The 23,578-nt window shown below is 48.6% G+C and overlaps 1 protein-coding gene across 3 annotated transcripts in view; it reads right to left on the reverse strand.

Moving 5' to 3' along the window:
- The window catches only part of GAS7 (growth arrest specific 7), a 287,691-nt gene that overhangs the window by 142,135 nt on the left and 121,978 nt on the right, over nucleotides 1-23,578 (reverse strand). Inside the window, exon 1 of one of the 3 annotated variants that reach the window (XM_073004694.1) lies at nucleotides 4,370-4,459. The exons of the other annotated variants lie outside the window; for them this stretch is intronic. The gene's annotated coding sequence lies outside the window, so the exon portion shown is untranslated. Of the gene's footprint in view, nucleotides 1-4,369; nucleotides 4,460-23,578 lie in introns of those variants that run through there. 3 annotated transcript variants of the gene reach the window in all.

Below are 23,578 nucleotides of genomic sequence, written 5' to 3' on the forward strand. Positions count from 1 at the left end.
GAACTGGTATATTTTCACCCAAGGACCCCCAGCACCTGAACACTTGGTCACCCTGGAGAAGCCCTTGTTTGTAGGGTCATACGCCACCGGCTCCATGGGAAGGGAGCCCAGGAACCATCTCTCTAGAACATCTAGAACCATCTCTCTAGAAGGCACCAGGCCTCTTCATCAATGTGGCATCTGTGGGCGCACAGATGCAAGTGCTGAATTGTCTAGAAAAAAAACAGGACTGAGATTTGCTGAGATCTCAGAATCGGGAAGAACTCCTCCAGCCCTCTCCGCAGGTACCGACTCTGCCTGGAGGAGCACAGCAGTGAGATCCTTCTCTTTGGCTAGGGAGCCTCACCTCTCTCCCCCATGGGTCTTAAAAGGAGAGAAGAAAGTGATCATAACAGGTGCTGGCGTCCTATCCACCCCCTGAGCATCAGAGCGATGATTCTCAAGCTTCAGCACGCATCAGAAGGGCTGTTAGGACACGGTCTGCTGGGCCCACCCTGCGAGCTTCTGGATCCGTAGGTGTGGGTGCCCACCCAACGATCTGCATTTCTCACAAGCCCCCGACTGATACAGCTGCTGCACATGTAGGCACTCCACTTTGAGAATCACTGACTTCAAGAGAAAAACAAAGACGTTCTGTTCTAAATCGACCTCCGGACCTAGAAGATTAATCTTCAGGAAACATAAATTCACTTTCGGAAAGAAAGAGACTCTTTTAACTTTTTTTTTTTTTTTTGAAAAGCATGGTCCTTTTACTTTTCTTCTTTTCATAGACATGGGTGCAGGGAATATTGCCTGCTTTCCCTAACCATAAGAAAAGGAATCCAAATGAAATGAATAATGGCAACTGTTCTGCTCTCGGCCTTAGCGCGGGTAACAGCAGCGATGGGTGGGGACTGCGCAAATTGGAAACCCACTACTTATCGGCAGATTGTTGCCAAGCAGGACGGCAGGCTCGGTGTTGCCAGAGCATCTCGTTTTTGCAAGAGAAGCTGGAAATCTGGATGTTTAATGTAAAAGCTGCAGATTTTAAGATGTTGGCAACGAACTGAAACATTTTTTAAATCAAACCATGGGCAACCAAAAACAAAACAATAGCCCAAGAAAAGCCCCATGATTCTGCATTTGATTTTGCATACCGGCTACCAGTGTGCAACCCCTGATTGTAACTGTCGGGGACCTTTATGAGCAGTCATTTGAAGAGGGGGTTCCCTGGTTCTAATGAACTGAATACCACCATCTTAGACTAAAGTACCAATCAGCACATCTGCCCCATACCAGAGATCCTTTTAGCCAGGACCTCTTACGCACTGGTGGGTACAGCTGGATGCCAGCTTCCCGGGGATCTGGGAACCCCTCCCAAGGGCTTGCACATGTGTGGCCCGCTCCCACCCAGCGGAGAACTGGGCTCCCTAAGCCTGGGCCCAACCTTCTTGGGAAAGGAAGCGCAAGACAAGATTCCTGAGGCAGTAAGGGCCCTGGAAATCCTGTCCTCTTCAGTCTCCGGAAAGAGGAACAGCTCATCAGCCGAGAAGGTTTGGAAGTGGAGGAGGCGCGTGAGAAAGCTGAAACAGGTTAAGGAATGAGGCAAGCACCACCAGGAGAAAGCAGTCAGGAGCGACGCCAACACATCAAGCAGGTTGACAGAAGAACGGGAATTTGGGAACGGAGGAGGAAGCCAGCCAGCACAGTGGCCTGGGGGAGGATAGAGGCCCATCCTCAGGTCTGAACGAGAAATGACACAGTCATTGTGGTGAGCAGAGAGACGCCCGTGGGTAGCAAGCCCACGCACTGGAAGCTAGCACCTGGGAACACAGGCCATGGTGGGAAGGAAGGCTGGATCCACGCCTCGTGGGAGGTGGAAGGTATCCAAACCTGCAGAGGTAGGAATGTGTGCTCTGGGGCCGCTGGGAAGACTGAACGGTGATGTGGCCATAGGCGTCCTCACTCTGCCCACAGGAACTGTCCCCTGGCTGACCTCAGACTCTGGCCACCTCCCCGTCCCCAGACCTCCCGCTTCCCAACTGGCTTGTCCGTCCCTGTCTGTACTGCACTGCACATCAGCTTCCCAAAACGACGCTGCATCCTGATCCCCACCGAAAACCAGTCCCTTCCCTTTCCAGGTTGGCCAGGTTTTCCCCCACAAGGAAATCGGCAGCCACCTCCTGGAGACAGTCCAGGCCCATTCGCCACCGCTGGAGGCCAGCAGTTTTCAAACTTTATTTTCCAAGTCTGGTTCACAATAAAAAACACATTTTACTTCACAACTCAATACACAAAAACAAAGCAGAAGTTTCACGGAAAAACGCTTGCCCTCGCCACACGTAACGCGCACCGATATTTTTCCGCTCTGGTTTTTGTACGGGTTGACACTGATCGCTTGCACTATGTGGCTCATGACATATGGTTTGGAAAACACTGCTTTACCTGGTCTCCATCTCCGTTTTTAGAATCTCTTTTTTTTTTTTTTTTTTTACCTCCATCTCAATCAACAACCCCTATAAAGGATTCCTTCATGACACTTTCTTTGACCCACCAGGTAGAAGTGAATTATCCCCAATTCTGAATCTCCCAATCCCTGCAGACTATATATCATTCACAGGCACTTAGATGATAGTCATATAATTTTTCTTTTTTCTAGAACAGGGTCCAATGTCCAGGTGCAGTGGCTGATACCTATAATCCCAGCACTTTGAGAGGCCAGGGCAGGAGGATCACTTGAGTTAAGGAGTTTGAGACCAGTCTGGGCAACACAGTGAGACCCCATCTCTGCAAAAAATTTAAACATTAGCCAGGCCTGGTGGTGCGTGCCTGCAGTCTCAGCTACTTGAGAGGCTGAGGTGGGAAGATTGCTTGAGCCCAGGAGTTCGAAACCAGCTTGGGCAACACAGTGACAAGCCTATTTCTACAAAAACTTTTAAAATGAGCCAGGCATAATGGTGCACACCTGCAGTCCCAGCTACTCAGGAGGCCGAGGTGGGAGGATCACTTGAGCCCAGAAATTCGAGGCTGCAATGAACTATGAGTATGCCACTGCACTTCAGCCTGGGGAACAGAGTGAGACTCTGATTCTGGGAAATAAATAAATAAATAATAAGTAAATAAATAAATAAAAGAACAAGATCTCAGTCTTTGGCTCCAACACTTAAACTATCTGTCAAATGTTTGATGTTATAGGGGAAGCCCGAATGACATATTCTGACAGCAATAAAATTGTACTACATTTCACACCATACTAGTCAGAGGAGCTGTCTGAAGAAACCCCGTCCTCAGACAACTCCTCTGACTGGGCCAGTGTTCTGATACCAGTGCCCCCGTCTCCCAGTCACAGGAGAACAGAGCTGTGGCCCGCTATGGTGGCCTGCCTTATAGTTTGCAATCCACTCTGCTTAGACACATCACATCCCTATCACAGTCCTCGACAGGTTCACGCTGGCCGTAACACTGACTCATTGCAATGCCAGGGGAAGATATTTAGCACATCTTGAGGTTAGGTGGGGAAATGGGGCCCCAGAAAAGTTGACAAAACAGTCACATGGGTAGAAAGTGGCTGAATCCACCCAAATCCAAGTTTTATAGATTCAAACTTCCATGCTCTTTCCAGAGGCTGATCCAGATCGAGTTATACAATCCTGTGTTCATGACATGTCCCCGGCTTGCAAAACCAGAAAGGAACATCCGGGTGTGCGGGCCGCGCTGCACCCCCTTTCACTGTTGTGTACACCCACACGCTGCCTGGTCCCACGACAGAATGTGCATAAACGTGGCATGCATGAGTAAGTCAGAAGATCGGTGTGGACCTGGTTTCCCGTCCCAATTTCCCAGAGCAGCTGTGTGACGTCTGGCAGAGCGTGTCACCTCTCTGAGCATCTCCCTCATCCAGAACCTGAGGGAGCTGTATCTGCTGGTTCCCAAGGACCTTTTCAGGCTTCTCCTGAGAACTCTACCATGCCACTTGGAGCCATGTGGCCTCTACAAAATCTAGCTACACTGGGGAATTAAGAAAAGGCAGACTGAGGAGGAGATCCAAAATAGGAAACTGAGGTAAATCCCAGGAAATCAAGAAAAACTCACTTCCCATGGAGTTCATCTCAGATACATCCCCTGCCCAAGTGGCTTTCTCTTCTTTTCCAGTTCCTTGGGTCACAGCGTGACCCAGGCTCACTGGAGGCACGAGGAGGACTGATACACGGGGAAACAGAAGAATCCCCCGAATCCCCCCAGAGCAGAGCCAAACCCAAGCCAAGCAAGAGGTCATCCAAGGAGGACTTCTCCTCCTGCAGGAGTGGCAGCTGCCTCGCGCTCAACCTGCTCCAATTAGCTTCGAGCATCTGCATCAAAGACAACCAGCAGCGCCCTGGTTCCAACTCACCTCAGCCTCGTGGTGTGTCCTTATGCAAATCTGACACGCTGGTCATTTTCTGCCACCATCCCCATATCCGCTGCTTCCCCGTGGCATCGGCTAATTCACTGTGCAAAGCAGCATTTATATATAGAAAGTTGCAGCCACGCAGGTTAGCATTAAAATAGAGATTTGACGTTGCCGTGGCAACCAAACAAATGATATTCCAAATGAAAGAGAAGTATTCTGCAATCGGAAAAGCATGTCCACAGCCTTCCAGGGCAGCTGGGCCCCTTCCCCCTGAGGGTGGGTGGGATGCCTCTGGAGAAGTGCCTGGTCCTGATGAACCTCCACCTCCCCATTAGGTCACCCCTCTGCTTTCAGCTGCAGCCATCATCCCCTGCACATGCTCCTTCCGGCCTGGAGCAGACCCGAGACCAAGACACTGAGGGAGTGTGATGATCCAACCAGGTAGAGCAATTTGCAAAAACTCTACTCCTTAAAGCGCCAAGGAGAAGCAGCCCGTGGCCCTGGTGCTTTAGTAAGGATGCTTCTGGAAACAAGGCTGGCCTTCTGCCGCTGCCTGCCATAACGAAGAGTCAAGAGGCCACCAGCTAGCTGAGTGACACTGGGCGGACTTCTGTACCTCTCTGAGCTTCCAGCTTAAAATGAGGCGGGAGTGGGAGGAGGGAGCAGAAGCACAGGGTCTTCAACCTCATGACTCCAGGATGTGAAGCTTTTCCCTGCTACCACCACCTTCTTTTTCTATTTTTTTTTTTTGTTGTTGTTGAGACAGAGTCTCGCTCTGTCACCCAGGCTGGAGTGCAGTGGCCGGATCTCAGCTCACTGCAAGCTCCGCCTCCCGGGTTCACACCATTCTCCTGCCTCAGCCTCCCGAGTAGCTGGGACTACAGGCGCCCACCACCTCGCCCAGCTAGTTTTTTGTATTTTTCAGTAGAGACGGGGTTTCACCGTGTTAGCCAGGATGGTCTCGATCTCCTGACCTCGTGATCCACCCACCTCAGCCTCCCAAAGGGCTGGGATTACAGGCTTGAGCCACCGCGCCCGGCCCACCTTCTTTTTCTACATTCCTCTTGGATATTGCTGAAGCCCCAGGGCCGGACAGAAGCTACTGATTCCCAGGTCTGGCACATGGAATAACCCTGTCACTTTCCTTCTGTACACCTGGCCACCACCCAGAAAGACCACGGTCCCCAAGACAAAATGTCTAGATTCTGGTCTTCAAGGAGCTCCTAACAAGGCTAGGGGCCTTGAACAAATCTTGGTCCTTTCTGGGGCTCATTTCTATATGTCAAAATCAAGTGTGATCTAGAAAGACTTAAATTAAAAAGACTGACAATACCAACTGCCGGCAAGGATGCAGAGCAACTGGAATTCTCGTATGCTGCTCGTGGGAACACAAAATGGTACAGTCTTTCTGCAGGGCAGTGTGGCAGTTTCCTGTAACATTAAACATACATTTACCATGTGGCCCAGCAATGCCACATGTAGCCGGTGTTTCTAACCAGGGACTACTTTGTGCCCCCTGAGGACATTTGGCAAGCCTTGGACACATTTACCGGTTGTCATGATGGAGGTGGGAGAGGCTGAGTGCATTAGCTCCCTGCAGAGACACCTGTTGTTTCCAAAGAGACACCTAGAACCAAGAGTACCTCTGACCTAAGCTGAGGGCCAGAGAAGGGCCTTGGCTGTGCAAATCCACCGAAGGGTCTGTAAATGGTCTCCCTCCTGACCCAGCCCAAGCTCCTAGGCCAGGACCAAAACCAACTGTGCCAATCTGCTTCACTCTCCTGGAGCAGTTCCCAAATCAAATGCAAACCTCATGGGTGCCCCACTGAACCCTGGAAGAACACAACTTCCTACTTACCCAGAACAACAACTTCAAAGCCACTTTGCATGGTTGCTGGCTCCGAAGCCACACAGAGATGACGGATTACAAGGAAGAAATCAGAACCATATGGATTTCATATTCAGCAAAATAAACAGAATTACAGCATCGGGGTTGGGCCCAAGAAACCAGGGGGCTGTGTGTTTGGCCCAGAGCCTGGGCTTGGTGGCCCCCAGCATGGGCTGGGCTCTCCCGGCCTCTCCTCCCTACCCATGACTCCCACAGACAGCGCCAGGGGCGTCCAGCCTGCTGTCTGCCCCTCCTTGCCAAGGCCCCAGCGAGCAATCCTGCTTCGGCTGACATTTTTGTGTTTTACGGAGGTTTTTTATATCCTCTTTTATGGCACAGTTGAAGATAGTTCAGCTTCTTTTCTAGTTTCATCCAAAGATGCACACAAGCACCGACAGGAATGCTGTGTCGTTAATGACAGTGTGACGGCCCTGGAGCCTCTGGGGGGAAGCTATGGGAGGGGGCAGCTGAGGCACCCACCCCCTTTCAGGCCCCTGATTCATTTCTCCCACTGCGAACTGCGCTGGGCGTTCCCACTCCCAGCCTCCCTCTCAGCCCAGAACAGAGGAACTCTTTCCTCTCCCAGTTTCTAGGGGAACAATATGGCACTCCATGTGTAGCCCGTGTTTCTGAACCAGGTGCACTTTTGCCCCCGGGGGCCAATGGGGCAATATTTGGTGACATTTACCAGCCAAGGATGCTGCTAAACGCTCAGCAATGCACAGGACCACCGCCCACAACAAAACAATCATCCAGCCCAAAATGTCAACAGCAACATGGCCAAAATCCCTGGTACAGACACTGACCAGGCTTCAGTTGGTTCCCAGTGCCCCTGACCAAGGTGCATGTCCACGGAGGGATCAAGCTCAGGACTTTTAGAGATCACAGACAAGTTCTGATCTACATGAAGGAGGAATATTTACCATTCTGGTAATTACTTTAAAGCAAGTTCTAGGCTGGGCACAGTGGTTCATGATTGTAATCCCAGCACTTTGGGAGGCCAACGCGGGTGGATCACTTGAGGTTAGGAGTTCAAGACCAGCCTGGCCAACATGGCAAAACCTCGTCTCTACTATAAATACACAAACATTTGATATCCCTGAAGGAAGACAGCCTGCTGGGTGTCACTCGGCTACCTGGTGGCCTCTTGACTCTTCGTGATGGCAGGCAGTGGCAGAAGGCCAGCCTTGTTTCCAGAAATCAAGACATCAGCTGGACATGGTGGTGCACACGTGTAATCTTGGCAACTCGGGAGGCTGAGACATGAGAATCACTTGAACCTGGGAGGTGGAGGCTGCAGTGAGCCAAGATTGCGTCACTGCACTCCAACCTGGGAGACAGAGTGAGACTCAGTCTCAAAAATAAAATAAAATATAAAATAAAATAAATTCTACAACTGATTGGGATATCATTTGATCTTCCAATGATTCTCCATTGATATAGAGAAAAGATACACTTTAAAAACATAAAATGCATCTTGCCCATAGAAACCACACGAACACCGTGGGCACGGATCATTTAAATCTTTTGATGTGAGTAACTTTAAATAACACAGCTAATTCTGCTTTGCTGGTAGGTCTCAGAAATCCCTGAACCAGCAAATCAGGGCTGCTCACATCCCTACGCTCTCCCTTTCCTTTCTTCTCTCCCCCAGGAGTGCTGAGCCACCGTTGGCTGACGCTAACTCCTAATGACCCCGCGGATCTCAGTTCCCACTGCAAATGCCCTTTCACCCCCCAGGATCCTGTGGGTGGCCGAGCAGTCCTGCACAACGTGGGTGCGGCCTGCAGTACCTGGAGCAGCCCAGGGGAAGGCGGGGACGTCCAGGGAACTCCGTCTACACTGTGCAGACATCAGGGGGCACACAGTAGGATAGACCTCTCCTGGACCCCTCCCCCCAGCAAAGGCAACCCTTGCCTCGCTCTGTGCTCCCATTTACCTGCTGCCTGGGTTTCCCAGAGTGAGCCAAGAAAGGGAAGCAGAGTGGCTCTGTAGTGGTTTCATGGGGTTTCCCCTAGAGGAACAGACAGGCAGAGCTTGCTAATGCCACTTCTTTGTCATCTTGCAAAAGGAGTCCCTGCTCCCGCCTACCTCCATCAAAATAATAGGTAGCGGCATGGTGGCACCTGGCACGTGTGTGTGTGTGTGTGTGTGCACGCACATGATACTCACAAAGATGTCCCCATGTCCTACACCACAGGAGGGCCCCTGCCATCCTGCTCTCTCTGCTGAGGAAACCTCTTATTTAACTTCTCTGTTGCAATGATCCACATTTTCCGCCAAAGCTACCATCTCTGCTCCAAAGCAGGGAAGCAGCAGCTCCAGCAAAGCCCTGACAGATCATCTAGGTTCTACGATTATGCTCATTTCGGAGAATGAATTCAAGGTTCGAACTGTTCGGCAGTTTGCTCCAGGCAAACCGGGGCAAAGTACATACACCTGCAGCTAATAACAGCGGGGTCGAGATCAGGGTGTCAGGGTGAGGATCTCAACCAAGGTCACACTGCTAACAAGATATGACACTGAGAGCTAAGCCCTGCACATCTGGCTCTGGAACTCTTAACCCATCACCTCCACTCTAACCTATTCACCACGGCAGCTTCTGGACCACCATCTAGTATGGTTCCACCGTGGGTCACCGTCCCTGGACAAATGCTTCCTTCAAGACACTCAGGCCACGGGCTCCCCCTTGCACGGGTGGTGAGGGGGGCAGAGGAAGCGTCTTATTTTTCATCCAGCCACAGCAGTTCCTTTGTTGCCTCAATGCCCCTAGTGAGTCACCTCCTCCAAAGGCCATTGCCAAAGAGAGCCCCATTTTAGCACGAGCGCTCGTCCCCACTTCCCTTTTCCATTTCCCAACACGGCCCTCACCACCTCGAACATGAGTCACATACATGCCAACAGAAGTTCAAAGATGCTCTGATAATGTGATTTTTAAACACGCGGTCCCAGCGGCGGTGGCTGCTGCAGCTTCTTGGACCTCTCACTCAATCCCCTCCACCTTCTGGGGCCTCCCGGATCGACGTCTTCATTTCCCGGGCTCCACAGCAAGCAGGGAGTGTGAGTCTGCTTTTCACACGTGGGAGTCGCGTGCCAGAGGCTGGGGCAGAGGGAAAGTGTCACAGCCTGATCTGGCATTTCCAAGCACAGCCTGGGGGTCTGTGACCTGCAAAGCACAGCAGGCTCTCGTAGCACCTGTATGCTGTGTGGACCTGCCCAGCGGCCAGACACACCCCGGCTTCTGAAAGCAGCACCTTGATTTTTCTACTGTGGAAACACCTTTCCCCTTTCTCAGCCCTCCAGGTTTCTGGGGGTAAGTGGCTCCTGCCTGGCCAGTTAGCGCATACCCTCTCCCCAACCGCAGTACTAGTTCACGAATGGGCACGTTACCCATCTGGGGCTGGATACCTGGAATTTGGTTTTGGAATTACTGGGGACAGATGTATTACTATGAGAGGATACAAGCCTGAAGCTGCCGATGGTCATGATGAAACCTTGCAGGAAGTCTCACTGAGAATGGAGTCAATGGAGATGGGGCTGATGAGGAAGAGAAGGAATCAGAGAGAAACATCAGACTGCTGACACTGTTTAAGCCACTTGATCAAACCATGCCTGAAGCTGAACTTCCTGGCACTGTTCCTTTTTTTGTTTGAAGCCAATTTGAGTGAGATTTCTTTTCAATAGATCTTGCTCTGTCCACAGGCTAAAGTACAGCAGTGCAATCATAGCTCACTGCAGCCTCAAACTCCTAGGCTCAAGCAATCCTCCCACCTCTGCCTCTCAAGTATCTGGGACTATAGGGGAGTGCCACCATGCCTAGTGAATTTATTATTTGTAGAGATGGGGGTCTCACTACGTTGCTGAGGCTGGTCTCAAACTCCTGGGCTCAAGTGATTCCCTGCCTCAGCCTCCCAAAGAGCTGGGATTACAGGCATAAGCCACCACACTTGGCCTGAGTAGGATTTCTGTAACATTTAATAGAAAGAGTCCCGGCTAACAGTTCCCTGGTAAAGGGCAAAGTATACAGATAGCAATCATCAAAGCTAAAGAACATAAAGCAGGGAGAATTTAGAGATTCGGTTCCTTTCTTGAGCCTGCACTTGTGGGTAAGCTTCTCTTCCAAAGATATCTGCATTTCTAAAAACCTTCCTTTGGCCACTATAATACGTGACCATAAACTTGGTGTCTTAGAGCAACAGAAATGTATTCTCTCACACTTCTGGATGTCAAACATTCAAAAATTAGTATCACTGAGCTGAAATCAAGGTATTGATAGGGCCATATCCCAGAGGGTCAAGGGGAGAATTCAGTCCTTGACTCTTTCAGCTCCTGGTAACTGCTGGCTGGCATTCCTTGGCTTGTGGCTGCATCACTCAAATCCCTACCTCCCCAATTATACCCTTTGTCTTCCGTCTATAGTTGAATCTCCTTCAGCTTCTCTCTTATAAAGATGCTTGTAATTGCATTTAGGGCTTACTCAGATAACCCAGGAAAACCTTCTCAACTCAAGATCCTTCATTTCATTGTACCTGCAAAGACCTCTTTTCTAAATAAAATAACATTCCCAGGTTCTGCGGATAAGGACCTAGACATATCTTGGAGAGCCATTATCAGCTGCCCTCATCAGGCCAAGTCAGACCATGGATCAGAAACGTTGCTGTCAATACCTCTGATGCTTCCCCAGGTCCTCCTGGCTGGGACCTTGGGGCCAACTGTGCCAGTCACATAGCACTGGAAGAAGAAATAGCCAGAATGTTGGGCTGGACTCAGAGCGGAAGATATGCAAGAGCACAGAGTGTTAGGGAGGTTGAGCAGGATTGGGAGTCCCAAAGGAGGTCTATCCAGAGCTCAGGTTAGGGGGCTGCATGCTTGGGACCAAAATGTAACTTGACCTTGAAATAAGATTAAGGGAATTACAGTATACTCCTCTCCGTACTCCCATTTCCCCAGTGACCAGATTGCTATGGGGTAGGCTAGGAAGGCACCATCTATATTGGAAGTGGGAGGGAGAGGAAAGTAGGGATTGAGGAAGCGCAAGACAGACTGTGACGAGGAGCCAAGGCCAGGCTAATCTGTTGCCCAGGCTGGAGTGCAATGGCAGGATCTCGGCTCACCACAACCTCCGCCTCCCAGGTTCAAGCAAGTCTCCTGCCTCAGCCTCCTCAGTAGCTGGGATTACAGGCACGCGCCACCATGCCTGGCTAATTTTGTATTTTTAGTAGAGATGGGGTTTCTCCATGTTGGTTAGGCTGGTCTTGAACTCCCGACCTCAGGTGATCTACCGTCCTCAGCCTCCCAAAGAGCTGGGATTACAGGCATGAGCCACCACATCCAGCCTAGCCAGGCTATTTATTTATTTATTTATTTTTTTTTTTTTGCAGAGATGGACTCTCGCTATATTGCCCAGGCCGGTCTTAAACAGCTGGCCTCAGGCCATTCCCTCACCTCAGCCTCCCAAAGCACTGGGAATGCAGGTGTGAGTCACTGTGCCTGGCCTATAAGGTCAATTTTGTAAAAACAGTTAACTATTTATTTCAAGGTCTATTAATTAGGAAAAAACATATAACTAGTTCAGAAAGCCTGAGAAGTGACTATCATTCTGCAGGGCATCATGGCAGCCTTGCTCTGCTTGGATTGGCTCTGGGGGTCACTGAATTTTGGAGTCAGGGGGAGCCTTTCTAGGTCACCAAGTCCTGACAGTGTAGTAGTGAAGAGAGTGGACTCGGGAGCCAGACTGCCTGGGTTCAGATCCAGGCTTTGCCAGGACAAGCTGCTTGATCTAGCTGGACAACCTCATATCAGCAATTCCCGAGAAGACAAAAAATAATCATGATGATATAAGTATTAATAATCATACCAGTTACAAGGATCAAACGAGTTCATCATGTACATAAAGCATTAAAAATTGGCCTCTCCTTGCTGACACTGCAGCCAAGTGATAGCTCCTTCTCCCAGCTCCATGGTTCTGCCATCCTATATACAAGGTTCTGATGAAATCTGGGGGAGGGATGGGGTCGGGGGAAGTGGAGTTTCCAGCCTGCCACAGCAGAGTCTCCTCTGTCTTCCATTTTATCCCAACTCCCTTCACTTCTTCATGCAGACAAGTGGGTCACTTCTGAGCCTACTTCAGTCCTATTCTCCCCACCCGCTCTGGCTAGGGGGTCATCAGAAAGGAAAGCCAACAGGACCAATGCTGAATCCTGCCTGGTGATTCACACAGAACAATCAGGCTGACCTTAAGTTAGGGACGTCTGCAAACACCTGTCCTAGAACTCCTACACCATGACAGTTCTTTGAAACTACAGCCTGGACACTCTCCATACATGCTACCCAGCCCCGGCTCAGGGTGGGCCTGATTGGAGATCATTCACCATCTCCTGCAAGTCTAAACGGAGGCTCAGACCGGGAGAAACAGATCCAGATTCATACATAACTGAATCAGGTCCTTCAGAGGCAAGTTGATATCAACATTCCTTAACCTTGACACTAACCACTGAGGTGTGGTCACTGTTACATTTTGTAAAGAATTGGGGTGCGGCATCTCTGATATTATAGGTCCCAACCAATGGTCTCTGCCTTGGTCATGCTTGAGAAAACTATTTTGGGATTGTGCTCTGTCCTTCAGAGGCTTAACACAAACCACACCTGAGACTTCACCCCACATAAAAACTCCCCAATACTTCCTCCCAAACCTTTGAAGCTGCTTTGTACGAGGCACAGTGACATCACACAGCACCCCAAAGAAGGATAGGCACCCCCATATGCACTTGATAGGCCGGCTCTTCCCAGAAGCATCACCAGCTCCTTCAGGGCACTTCCCTAAGTTTGATTCTAGGAGAACTTTTGTGGAACCTTTGCTAGGAAGTCCCTGACCCATTGAGCCAGGATGACCCACTGACCCACATGAGGCCCTGGGTTTCCTTCCCTGACCTGAAGACAGAGGCAGGCTATGCTGGGAGTCCCTAAAACCACCCTCAGCTCTGACGATTCCCTAGAAGGACTCATGGGACTCAGCATCTATTTTACTTCTGGTGAAGTCTTATGGCCAGACACAGTAGCTCACACCTGTAATCCCCAGCACTTTGGGAGGCTGAGGCAGGAGGATCGCTTGAGGCCAGGAGTTGAAGACCAGCCTAGACAACATAGCAAAACCCTGTCTCAAAAAAAAAAACAAAAACAAAAACAAAACACACACACACACACACAAAATTAGCCAGGCATGGTAGCACACGCCTACAGTTCCAGCTTCTCGGGAGGCTGAGATGGAAGGATTGCTTGAGCCCAGGAGTTTGAGGCTGCAGTGAGCGAGGATCATATCACTGCACTCCAGCTTGGGTGACAGAGTGAGATCCAGTCTCTATTTTTTTTTAAAGGGTCTTATTACAGCAAAAGGATACAAAGCAAAATCAGTGAAGGGACACAGAACCTGGGACAAGGTCCCGAGAAAACCAGGTACAAGTTCAGGAGTCCTCTCCCAGAGGAGTCACATAGGTTGTGCCTAATTCCTCCAACACTGAGTCCTGATAGCACGTGTAAAATACTGTCTAGCAGGTGAGCTCAGTACAGACTCAGTGCCCAGGGTTTTTATTAGGAGCTGGTCATGTAGGCACCCCCTGCCTAGCATAAACACAAACTGCAGACTCCCTGAAGACATCCAGGTATTCAGCACAAACCATATTACTTACATGAACAGTTTAGAGAAGAGCCACCCTTACTATTTAGGGAATAATGGGAGCCCTTCCTAAACGCAAATTCCCAGACACCAGCCAAGGGCCCATGTTGCAAGCGGGACTTTCTAAGGAGGGCACCCTGGCCTGCTATGTTGACTCTCTCTGCACCGTGCCTGTGGAATGTTTAATTGAAGGGATCTCCCCTTCGGTCTTCGAATCCCGCCACTAAATCCTCAACAGGGGACAAGCCTCTCAAACACTTGTGTGGACAGAGCTCATTCCCTCACAAAGCCTCCTCTTCCACGTTGGCCTGTGATCCTTGCTAGCCCAGGAACACCAGCCTCTGAGTTCAGTATTTCATGCCAATAAACACTTCACATAATAACCACCACTACTATGATGCTGGCTCAGGCCCTGCGCCAAACACATGACCAGCATGAGCTCATTTAATATGAATGTTTTATGATGGAGTCAACTATGCCTTAGAGACGCAAAGCGACTTGCCCAAGGTCACAGTGTTAATGGGTTTGAACTCTGGTCCATTTGACCCCACAGCCGGAGACCCTGAACCCCCCACACCCAGCATCTCCTGGGAGCCGATCTTTCACTGATCACCCTTATGATTTTCAGCATACTCTCCTACCACTTTTTCCTCTTATTTGCTAATAATTTTTAGGTGACTCACTTTTCTCTTTTAAAAATTGCACTGAACAGAAAATTTATGTGAGTCTCTCAATGGAAAACTAGTGACATTTGCCAGAAATCTATAATAACCATAAAAATAACCACAACAAAAACCAAGCAATGTTATTCAGTCTTTGCTGGATTCTGCTACCTGCTGAGGCCTGCCCTCGCCCGGCACCTCCCAAAACCTTCTCCTCAATGTAATCAGAAGCAAGGAGAGAACTGCAAAAGGAATGCCCTTCTCTTAATGTGGTTCACTGGTACTGAAAAAGTCTCGTCCATAGATCATCTAAACCCATCTTGGCACAGCACCTTGGGAAATGCTATACTAGATCATAGGCTCTAGATGACCTGCCCTGTTGGGCTCACTACTCTCAGCATGGACTCCTGGTTTCTACGCACCCCACTCCTCTATCCCCAGTCTTGAGGTTTGTTCCACCTCCTTCCTCTCTCATTCACTCTCATTTATTCTCCAACTTTTGTGGCCACTAAGTCCTGAGAATCATCCAGCCACCAGCCTGGGTCAGCGGCCCAGCCTCCCAGCCCAGCTCTCCCTTCATTCTCTCTCTTCATTCTTTTTTTTTTTTTTTTTCCAATTTTTATTTTTTGGAGACGGAGTCTCGCTCTGTCACCCAGGCTGGAGTGCAGTGGCACGATCTCAGCTCATTGCAACCTGCGCCTTCTGGGTTCAGGCGATTCTCCTGCCTCAGCCTCCAGTGTAGCTGGGACTAAAGGCCTGCACCACCATGCCTGGCTAATTTTTGTATTGTTAGTAGAGACGGGGTTTCACCATGTGGGCCAGGCTGGTCTTGAACTCCTGACCTCAAGTCATATGCCCGCTTCAGCTTCCCAAAGTGCTGAGATTACAGGCGTGAGCCACCATGCCCAGCCTCCCTTCATTCTTCTTTCTGTTTTCATGGGCTCTGCTCAGCTTACCAGGCTACTGGCCTGGCTTTGCAGAGAGAAAATGCCAGCAAAGATGCTGTCTCTCCTGCCCTATTCTAAAATCTAGAGTCTAGGGAGAGAGGGGCAGAGGCAGAATGGGGAATCACAACCTAGGGGACAGAGTTTGGGATGGGGGCGAAGGAAGAGCATAGAGAGAGCAGAAGTCAGAAATGTGCTATTCAGTTGGTGCAAAAGTAATCGTGTTTTTTGCCATTAAAAAATGGACTAAATCACAATTACTTCTGCATCAACCTAACTATTTCTCTAGAAACCAGGGACTCCCACGTCCCCATCCCTGTCTGACTCCTACGCAATCCTCTGGCCTAGCATCTGGAACACCCGCTCAGCCCCATTATGAACTCAAAGGAGCCACCTGACTGGGTCAGAGGGTCCCACACAGAAGCCCATTGGTGGGGTGTTCCCAGCCAGCAGGACCCCAAAGAACTCCAGGCAGAGAGATCCAGTGAGGCGACTTAGAGCTCAGGCTCATGAGGCAAACAGAGCTGTGTTCGAGTCCCGACTCCACCATCCCCCTTGGGCAAGTGGCTTTTCCACATCTGAGAAACAGGACCAAAAATATTACAAACCACACAGGGTTGTTGTGGGAAGACGCGAATCACCCTGGGTCTGTGCCCAGGATACATTATTTCCCCCAGAGCTGGCTGTGGGACTGGGGCTACAAGAAGAAGAACAAGAACAGAAAATGGGTGAGGGCAAAGTACAAGCATAGTCACCCCTGTGTCACGGAGAACAGCCAGACATGAGGTGGTGGGTGCAATCGGAGGCAGAGTCAGACAGCCGAGGGCTCACCTGCAGAGCAGATGCTGCTTACGGGGCCATTGGATGTGCTTTGCCTGACCTGCAGACCTTTTAAAAAAAATGTTTGACTTATCTTCAAGCATACAAAAACCAGGAAAAGGTCTTGTGAAAAAATAAAAAGGCCAGGCACAGTGGCTCACGCCTGTAATCCCAGCACTTTAGGAGGCCAAGGCAGGCAGATCACCTGAGGTCAGGAGTTCAAGACCAGCCTTGCCAATATGGTGAAAGCCCTTCTAATAACAATAATTTTAAAAATACAAAAATTAGCTGGGCACGGTGGCACATGCCTGTAATCCCAGCTACTTGGGAGGCTGAAGCAGGAGAATTGCTGGAACCCAGGAGGCGGGGGCTGCAGTGAGCCAAGATCGCGCCACTGAACTCCAGCTTGGGCAACAGAGCGAGACTCCATTACAAGGAAAAAAAAAAAAAGAGAAAAACATAATAAAGATTTCAGTTGTCTCTTGAAAACTCAGGTGGACCATACTGCAGGTGCTATCGACAGAATGAGGAGAAATGCTGCCATATTTTCCACCATTCTCTGTCACAGTGGTCTGCAACCCTGGCTGCCCATGAGAATCACCCGAGAGCTTAGAAATGTCCTAGGAAGCCCCTGTCCCATTAAACCAGGATGCCTGGGGCTGGAGATGGGGGGCTGATCTGAAGTCATTGGCCCTGAGGAAGCACCTCTACCTGCCTCACTCAGCACTATTACCTGCCCGGCCCAGACACTACCTGCCCCTATAGCCGGTTCAGGCAAGATTCAGGAATAAGGAAAGACTGGGGGCCCCAGAAGACAAACCCAGCACGCAGGCCCCTGCTGGCAGCCCCAGCTTTAACTTAGTCCACTCCACAATGTCTTCACTGGAGGGGATGAAGAGCTGGCTCGGCATCTCTGTTGCCCTCCCCCAGCCTTCGCCCATGGCTGCATTACCTCTATCCACCCTGGGAAGGACAAAGCCCCTGAAGGCCAAGACTCTGTGTGGAGAAGAGCCAAGGCCTGGGGACAGCCTCGAAGGGCATTCAAGTTCCAGGTTCTCCTGCTGTCTAACAGATGCGTCTGCCTTCAAATATGCTTTCTGTAAAACCCTAGAGCCACACCTTAGAAACCCCCGGTTCCATCCCTCTCTGATAGAAGCATCTGTCCACAAGCCTTCCCCGATCCACAGGAGTCAATATAAACGTAAGGAAAAGAACAGACCAGACGGCTTGCCAGCGCCGTTTCCGAGATGTGACGGGGAGAGAGGCTGGGGAAGTGCAGGCGCCCGTGGTCTGTCTGGCCCCAGGACTGGTGCATTAGTGACTTATCTGCAGTTTGGGGTATTACCCACTGGTTTTGTGCCATTTCTCTAAAAACGGGGAACTAATAAAAAAAAAAAAAAAAAAAGAAGAAGAAAGTGGCATCATCGCTGCCAGCCCCATTCCATCATTCTAAGTATATGGAGTGAAGTGGTCTATGTCTAACCCAGGGCAGGCGGCACGACGGAAATAGAAAAGGTGGCCCTCCCCGGCCCAGGACCAGAGTGACAGCAAGGCAAAGGCTCACCGGAATGAGGCAAGGAAATGAGATTTTGATTGCATACATAAAGCGTGGCACTGCCAGAGAACAGTGACAAGTGATATGTGAATCGCACAGATGAGGGCTTCCCAGGACTCGACGTGTCCCAACAGGCCGCATGGCTCAGCCTGAGAAACAAGAAAATGAGGGCAGATGTAATCACTATGCAGGTACCTCAGCAAACTAATTCTACCCCAGGGGCTCTGACACAGCTGGAGACAGGCCTGTTTCAGGATGCACAGTTTAAGGTCAAGGGGCACCCCTCCCCAGCCGGTGCAAACTTGGATCCTTCCCACTCCCTGGTAACAATCCTGGAAGTCAGAGCACAGGACTTATTCTCCAAGCACAGGATCATTGTGCCGTCCTCAAGCACCTGGGGAGAGCAAGCGACAGTGTACACCTTGCTACTGAACGCCTTGCTGTTATATAAGACATGGTCCATAGACCAGCAACACTGAGCTTGTTAGAAACGCAGCATCTGCGGCACCCCCCAGACCTCCTACATCAGACTGTAGTTTAACAAGCGCCCCAGGTGAATTGTGCGCACATTAACGTTTGAGCAGCACTAATTTAAAGCTTATGAGCTATTTTACCAGTGCACAAGGGAATTTCTAGGTACTACTAGGTACTGATCAAGCGTGTGACAGCTACACGGGCGCTTGAGGAATTTCGAGACAGTTTCAGACCAGGCATCTCACCCTGACTTTTTTCTCAATTGAATTCAAGGCTGCAGCTACTTCCTCAGTTCTCTAACTCACTTATCAACCAAGGTGATCTCAGATGAAAATGTTTTCCCATGGCCATTAAGCCTGGCAGAGTAACACCTCAGGATGTATTTATCCACCTGTTTACTTATTTATCTGTGCTTCACGCTTACTCAAACATTTATTGGGCACCTACTATATGTCAGGCGCTGAGAATATGCAGATGAATGACCCCAGCCCTGTCCCAGGCAGAGCTTACTTTCTGGAAGAGAGAAAGATGGCAGGCAGCCACGCAGCAGTCTGATGGACATATGCAACGATAACAGGAGAAAGCAGGAGCTGAGAAAGCAGTGGGCGTCCAGAAAGTTCCTGAGACAGGGGTGCTGCCCAAAGGTCATTGTAAGGACAGGCTTTCTCTTTGCCAGGCTTTTCTCTGCTTTTCTTGCTCCCTCCCATCTTACTTTCTGTTGGATTGATTGCATTTTATTTATTCCCCCTCCCTCTACACACTTTGCATTTATAGAGCCTATTTATACTACCTTAGGTGGTTACACTGACATTTTTAACTTGTACACTTGACTTCAAGCAGAAAGCTAATCAATAGCTCTTTTCTCCTTCTGAATAATACAAAACCCTGGAAGGGTTTCACTTCGACCTCCTCCCTCCTACCTTCTCAGTGTTGGGTAGCACGAATCAGACAAAGATGCTATTTTCCCCCAAGTTCTGGAACTCCCTGGTTATTTGTTCTCTCCTGCCACTGACAATTTTCCAGGAAAATAAAAGTTCCAAATTGACTCAAGAGGAAATAGAAAACCTGAATAGGTCTATAACCTTCAAACGAATTGATTCGGTGATCTAAAATCTACCTTAAAAAACTGTACCTGTTGGTGTGGTTTTACTAAGTTTTCTCAAATCGTTAAGAAAAAAACACTTAATCCAATCTCTTCCAGAAACAGAAAACATTCAGCTCCTTTTTATAACACCCTGATATCAAGTTCAAAGGAAAACAATGGGAGAAGGAAGGAAGTAAAAGCTCCTAACCTCACTTAGAGAATGGGTGTAAAAATTCTAAATAAACGTTAGCAAATCCTGGAAATGCAGAGATACTGAAACATCAGAAAACTCATTAAACTCACCATATGAAAAGAAACTACAAGGAAAAAAAATAGGATAATCTGGATGCAGAAAAAGCAACTGACGAAACTCGACACTCATTCGTGATTAGAACTCACACACAGGACTAGAAGGAATTTTAGTCAGATAAATTATAACTAATGAAAATTAAGGGCTGGGTGCGGTGGTTCTCGTCTGTAATCCCAGCACTTTGGGAGGCCGAGGCAGGCAGAGTATGAGGTCAGGAGTTCGAGACCAGCCTGACCAACATGGTGAAACCCCACCCCTACTAAAAATACAAAAATTAGCCAGGTGTGGTGGCAGGCGCCTGTAATCCCAGCTACTCAGGATGCTGAGGCAGGAGAATCACTTGAACCCATGAGACACAGGTGCAGTGAGCAGTGATTGTGCCACTATACTCCAGCCTGGGTGGCAGAGCAAGACACTATCTCACAAAAGGAAAAAAAAAAAAAAAAAAGAAAGAAAGAAAGAAAAAGAAAATTTAAATAAACTTCATACTTAATGGAAAACTCTGGAAGTTTTTCTGTTAAAGTCAGGAATAAGATAATGCTATTCACTATCATCATTTGTCTTCTGCACTGAAGATATTACAACACAGTAAGGCACCAAAAAGAAATAAATAAATATAAGGATTAGTGCTGGCTCAGCCTGTAATCCCAGCACTTTGGAAGGCCAAGGCAGGAGGTCCACTTGAGCTGAGAAGTTCAATACACAGCCTGGGCAATATAGCGGCGAGACCCTACCTCTGCAAAAAATTAAGATAGTAGATGGGCGTGGTGGCACACACTTGTGGTCCCAGCTACTCAGGAGGCTGAAGGAGGCAGATCACTTGGGGCCGGGAGGTTGAGGCTTCAGTGAGTTATGATTGTCCCCCGGCACTCCAGCCTGGGTGACAGAGTAAGACCTTATCTCAGTTTAAAAAAAAAAAAAAAGCTGGGATCCCTGTAATCCCAGCATTTTGAGAGGCTGAGGTGGGCGGATCACTGGAGGCTAGGAGTTTAAGATCCCCCTGACCAACACGGTGAAACCCTGTCTCTACTCAAAATACAAAAATTAACCAGGTGTGATGGCGCATGCCTGTGATCCCAGCTACTTGGGAGGCTAAGGCATGAGAATCACCTGAACCCGGGAGGCAGAGACTGCGATGAGCCAAGAACACACCACTGTACTCCAGTCTGGGGAAGGGAAGGGGGAGGGGAAAGGGGAAAGAAAGGGGAAGGGGAGGGGAAGGGGAGGGGGACAGAAATGGAAGGGGGACAGACAGGAAAGGGGAGGGGAAGGGGGAAGGGAAAGAAGAAAAAAGAAAAGGAAAGAGAGAGAGGAGGAGGGGGGAGAGGGAAGGAGGGGGAGTGGGGGGAGAGAGAGAAAGAAAAAAAGAAAAGAAAAAAGAACAGAGATTGCAAAGGAAGAAACTGCTGATATCCTCATACATTATAATTGCCTACCCCTCCAATGCAAGAAACTCTATAAACTATCAGAACTAATAAGACAGTTCAAGATCTAGTGATAAAAATTACCAATATTGTACAGTAACTAACTACTGAAGGGGCAAAGGATATGCCATCGCAAAATATGCCAGATTGGTATACCAATGATTTCAAATTGAAAACATTGTAGAAACTGTAGTTTCAGAACGGACGAGCTGAACTGTCTCTTCCTGCACGCACCAAGTGATAGAGAATCCCATAGGAGAGCTGTCCTCCCAGTACCAGGGCGCGAAAATAGCGCATATCACCAGAGCCTTGGAATTGAGCCTGCAATGGACTTGAATAAACATCATGAACAGAATAGTTCTTATATTTCACCCGTTTTACCCCACCTCTAATACATCCTCTAGTGACTCCACCCGAAAATTGACTGCCTTTGCTATATTTTGTCTTGTTATTTCTGATCAAGTTTATCATTCTATCTAAAAAGTATAAAGTTACGTTGCTTTGGCCACTTCTTCGGGCTTCATTGTCTTGTGAAGATCCCATGTACATATAAAACTAATAAAATTTATACACTTTTCTCACGTTAATCTGCTTAGTGTCAATTCGGTTTCCAGATCCAGTCAAAGCACCCATTAAGGGCTAACAAGGAGATTGGAGATGATTTCTGGTTCCCTTACCCTACAGTAAACAACAACAATCAGAAAATGTAATACATACTTACAGTTAAAATGGCTGATTGAAAATGGGCTGTTTATATCCATACTCTCCTAAAACCCCATTAACAAAGCCACAAAGAACAAATAAGAGTTGACAACAAATGAGACACGTCAACATAATTTTGGACAACGGAAAACAAACAGATAAATGGCAAGGACTTCGCACAGAGGAGTGAACAGAAACCTGTATGTCTTCACAGGGAGATAATGACAAGAAATCAGTCAGTTTACAATGCAGAAGCTCAGAAAGGCCCAGGAAGGCTCTCAGCACAAAGTATCTACGAGGTAAAGACTTAAAAAGGAAGCTGGAGGAGAGCTTACAGATTCCTCCCTACTCTCATCAACTAAGTGACTGCCCTATCCCAATGGCAGAAAACAACAGGTTGACTCTCAAGGCAAACTAGTCCTGAGCTTCTGGACTCAGGGACACCTAGAGGACAGGTGACAAGCCATATTGAAAACAGGGCAATGAGGCAAATGTTTACATATTGCAGATTAAGATCAGACCTATTTCCTTTTTTGGGAAGCTACTGCAGCGTGTGATCCAACAAAACAAAGGAGAAAACCAAGAAAGGGGGAAGACATGAGATCTAAGAAATGACTAAAAAGCAGACAAGAAAGAAATAGGATGATGGTGAAGGAAGATAAAAATGACAACTGTTTATCAGACTTGAAGAGCAACAGACCAGAGCAGAGCAAATAGATGCTTCCATTGAGATGAGAAAACAGACCCCATAGATTATTTCATATGGTGACAGGTGACAGTACATGGGGAAGTTTGTTGTTTTGTGTGTGTGTGTGTGTGTGTTTGGTTTTTTGTTTTTTTTTTTTTTTTTTTTTTGAGACAGGGTCTCACTCTGTCACCTAGGCTGGAGTACAGTGGTGCGATCACAGCTCACTGCAGTCTCGATCTCCCAGGCTCGAACAATCCTCCCACCTCAGGCTCCCCAGTAGCTGAAACTGCAGACGTGCACCACCATGCCTAGCTAATTTTTGTATTTTTAGTAGAGACGGGGTTTCGCCATGTTGCCCAGGCTGGTCTCAAACTCCTGGGCTCAAGGGATCAACCTGCCTCAGCCACTGAAAGTGGTGGGATTACAGGTGTGAGTCACCTCACCTAGCCTAGGGAAGTTTTTAAAGGGCTAGTGAAGAGAGAAGAACTGGTACACGGGACAGAGAAAACCAAGTAAATAAAAACAATCACTTTTGTTTTTATTTATTTGCTTTCTTCTTGTTGTTCCAACAAAGAAGCAGAAGTCAATCAGTAGCTCAGCTATAATTTACAAAGGCATAATAATGTAAACACCAGACCCTGATATCACCATAGTATCACTATTGCGGGAGTTGAGGGAAGAGGTTGTGTATGGAGGAAAGGAGAAAGTAAAGTGTCGGTGGAAAAGTCAGGTCTAATTTTCTGCAATAAGAAGTTCAATAGACAATGTGTAAAATTGGTAGGTAGGGGGATATACAACAGTATAAATATATCATTTAGAGAAAGGGCCAGGTGCAGCAGCTCATGCCTATAATCCCAGTGCTTTGGGAGGCCAAGGTGGGAGGATTGCTTGAGGCCAGGAGTTCAAGACCAGTCTGGGCCACATAGCAAAACCTCTATCTCTACAAAAAAAATTTTTTTAATTAGCCAGGTGTGATGGTGCATGCCT

This window comes from Chlorocebus sabaeus, chromosome 16, assembly GCF_047675955.1.
Source record: "Chlorocebus sabaeus isolate Y175 chromosome 16, mChlSab1.0.hap1, whole genome shotgun sequence".
In the NCBI taxonomy this organism is placed as follows: Eukaryota; Metazoa; Chordata; class Mammalia; order Primates; family Cercopithecidae; genus Chlorocebus; species Chlorocebus sabaeus.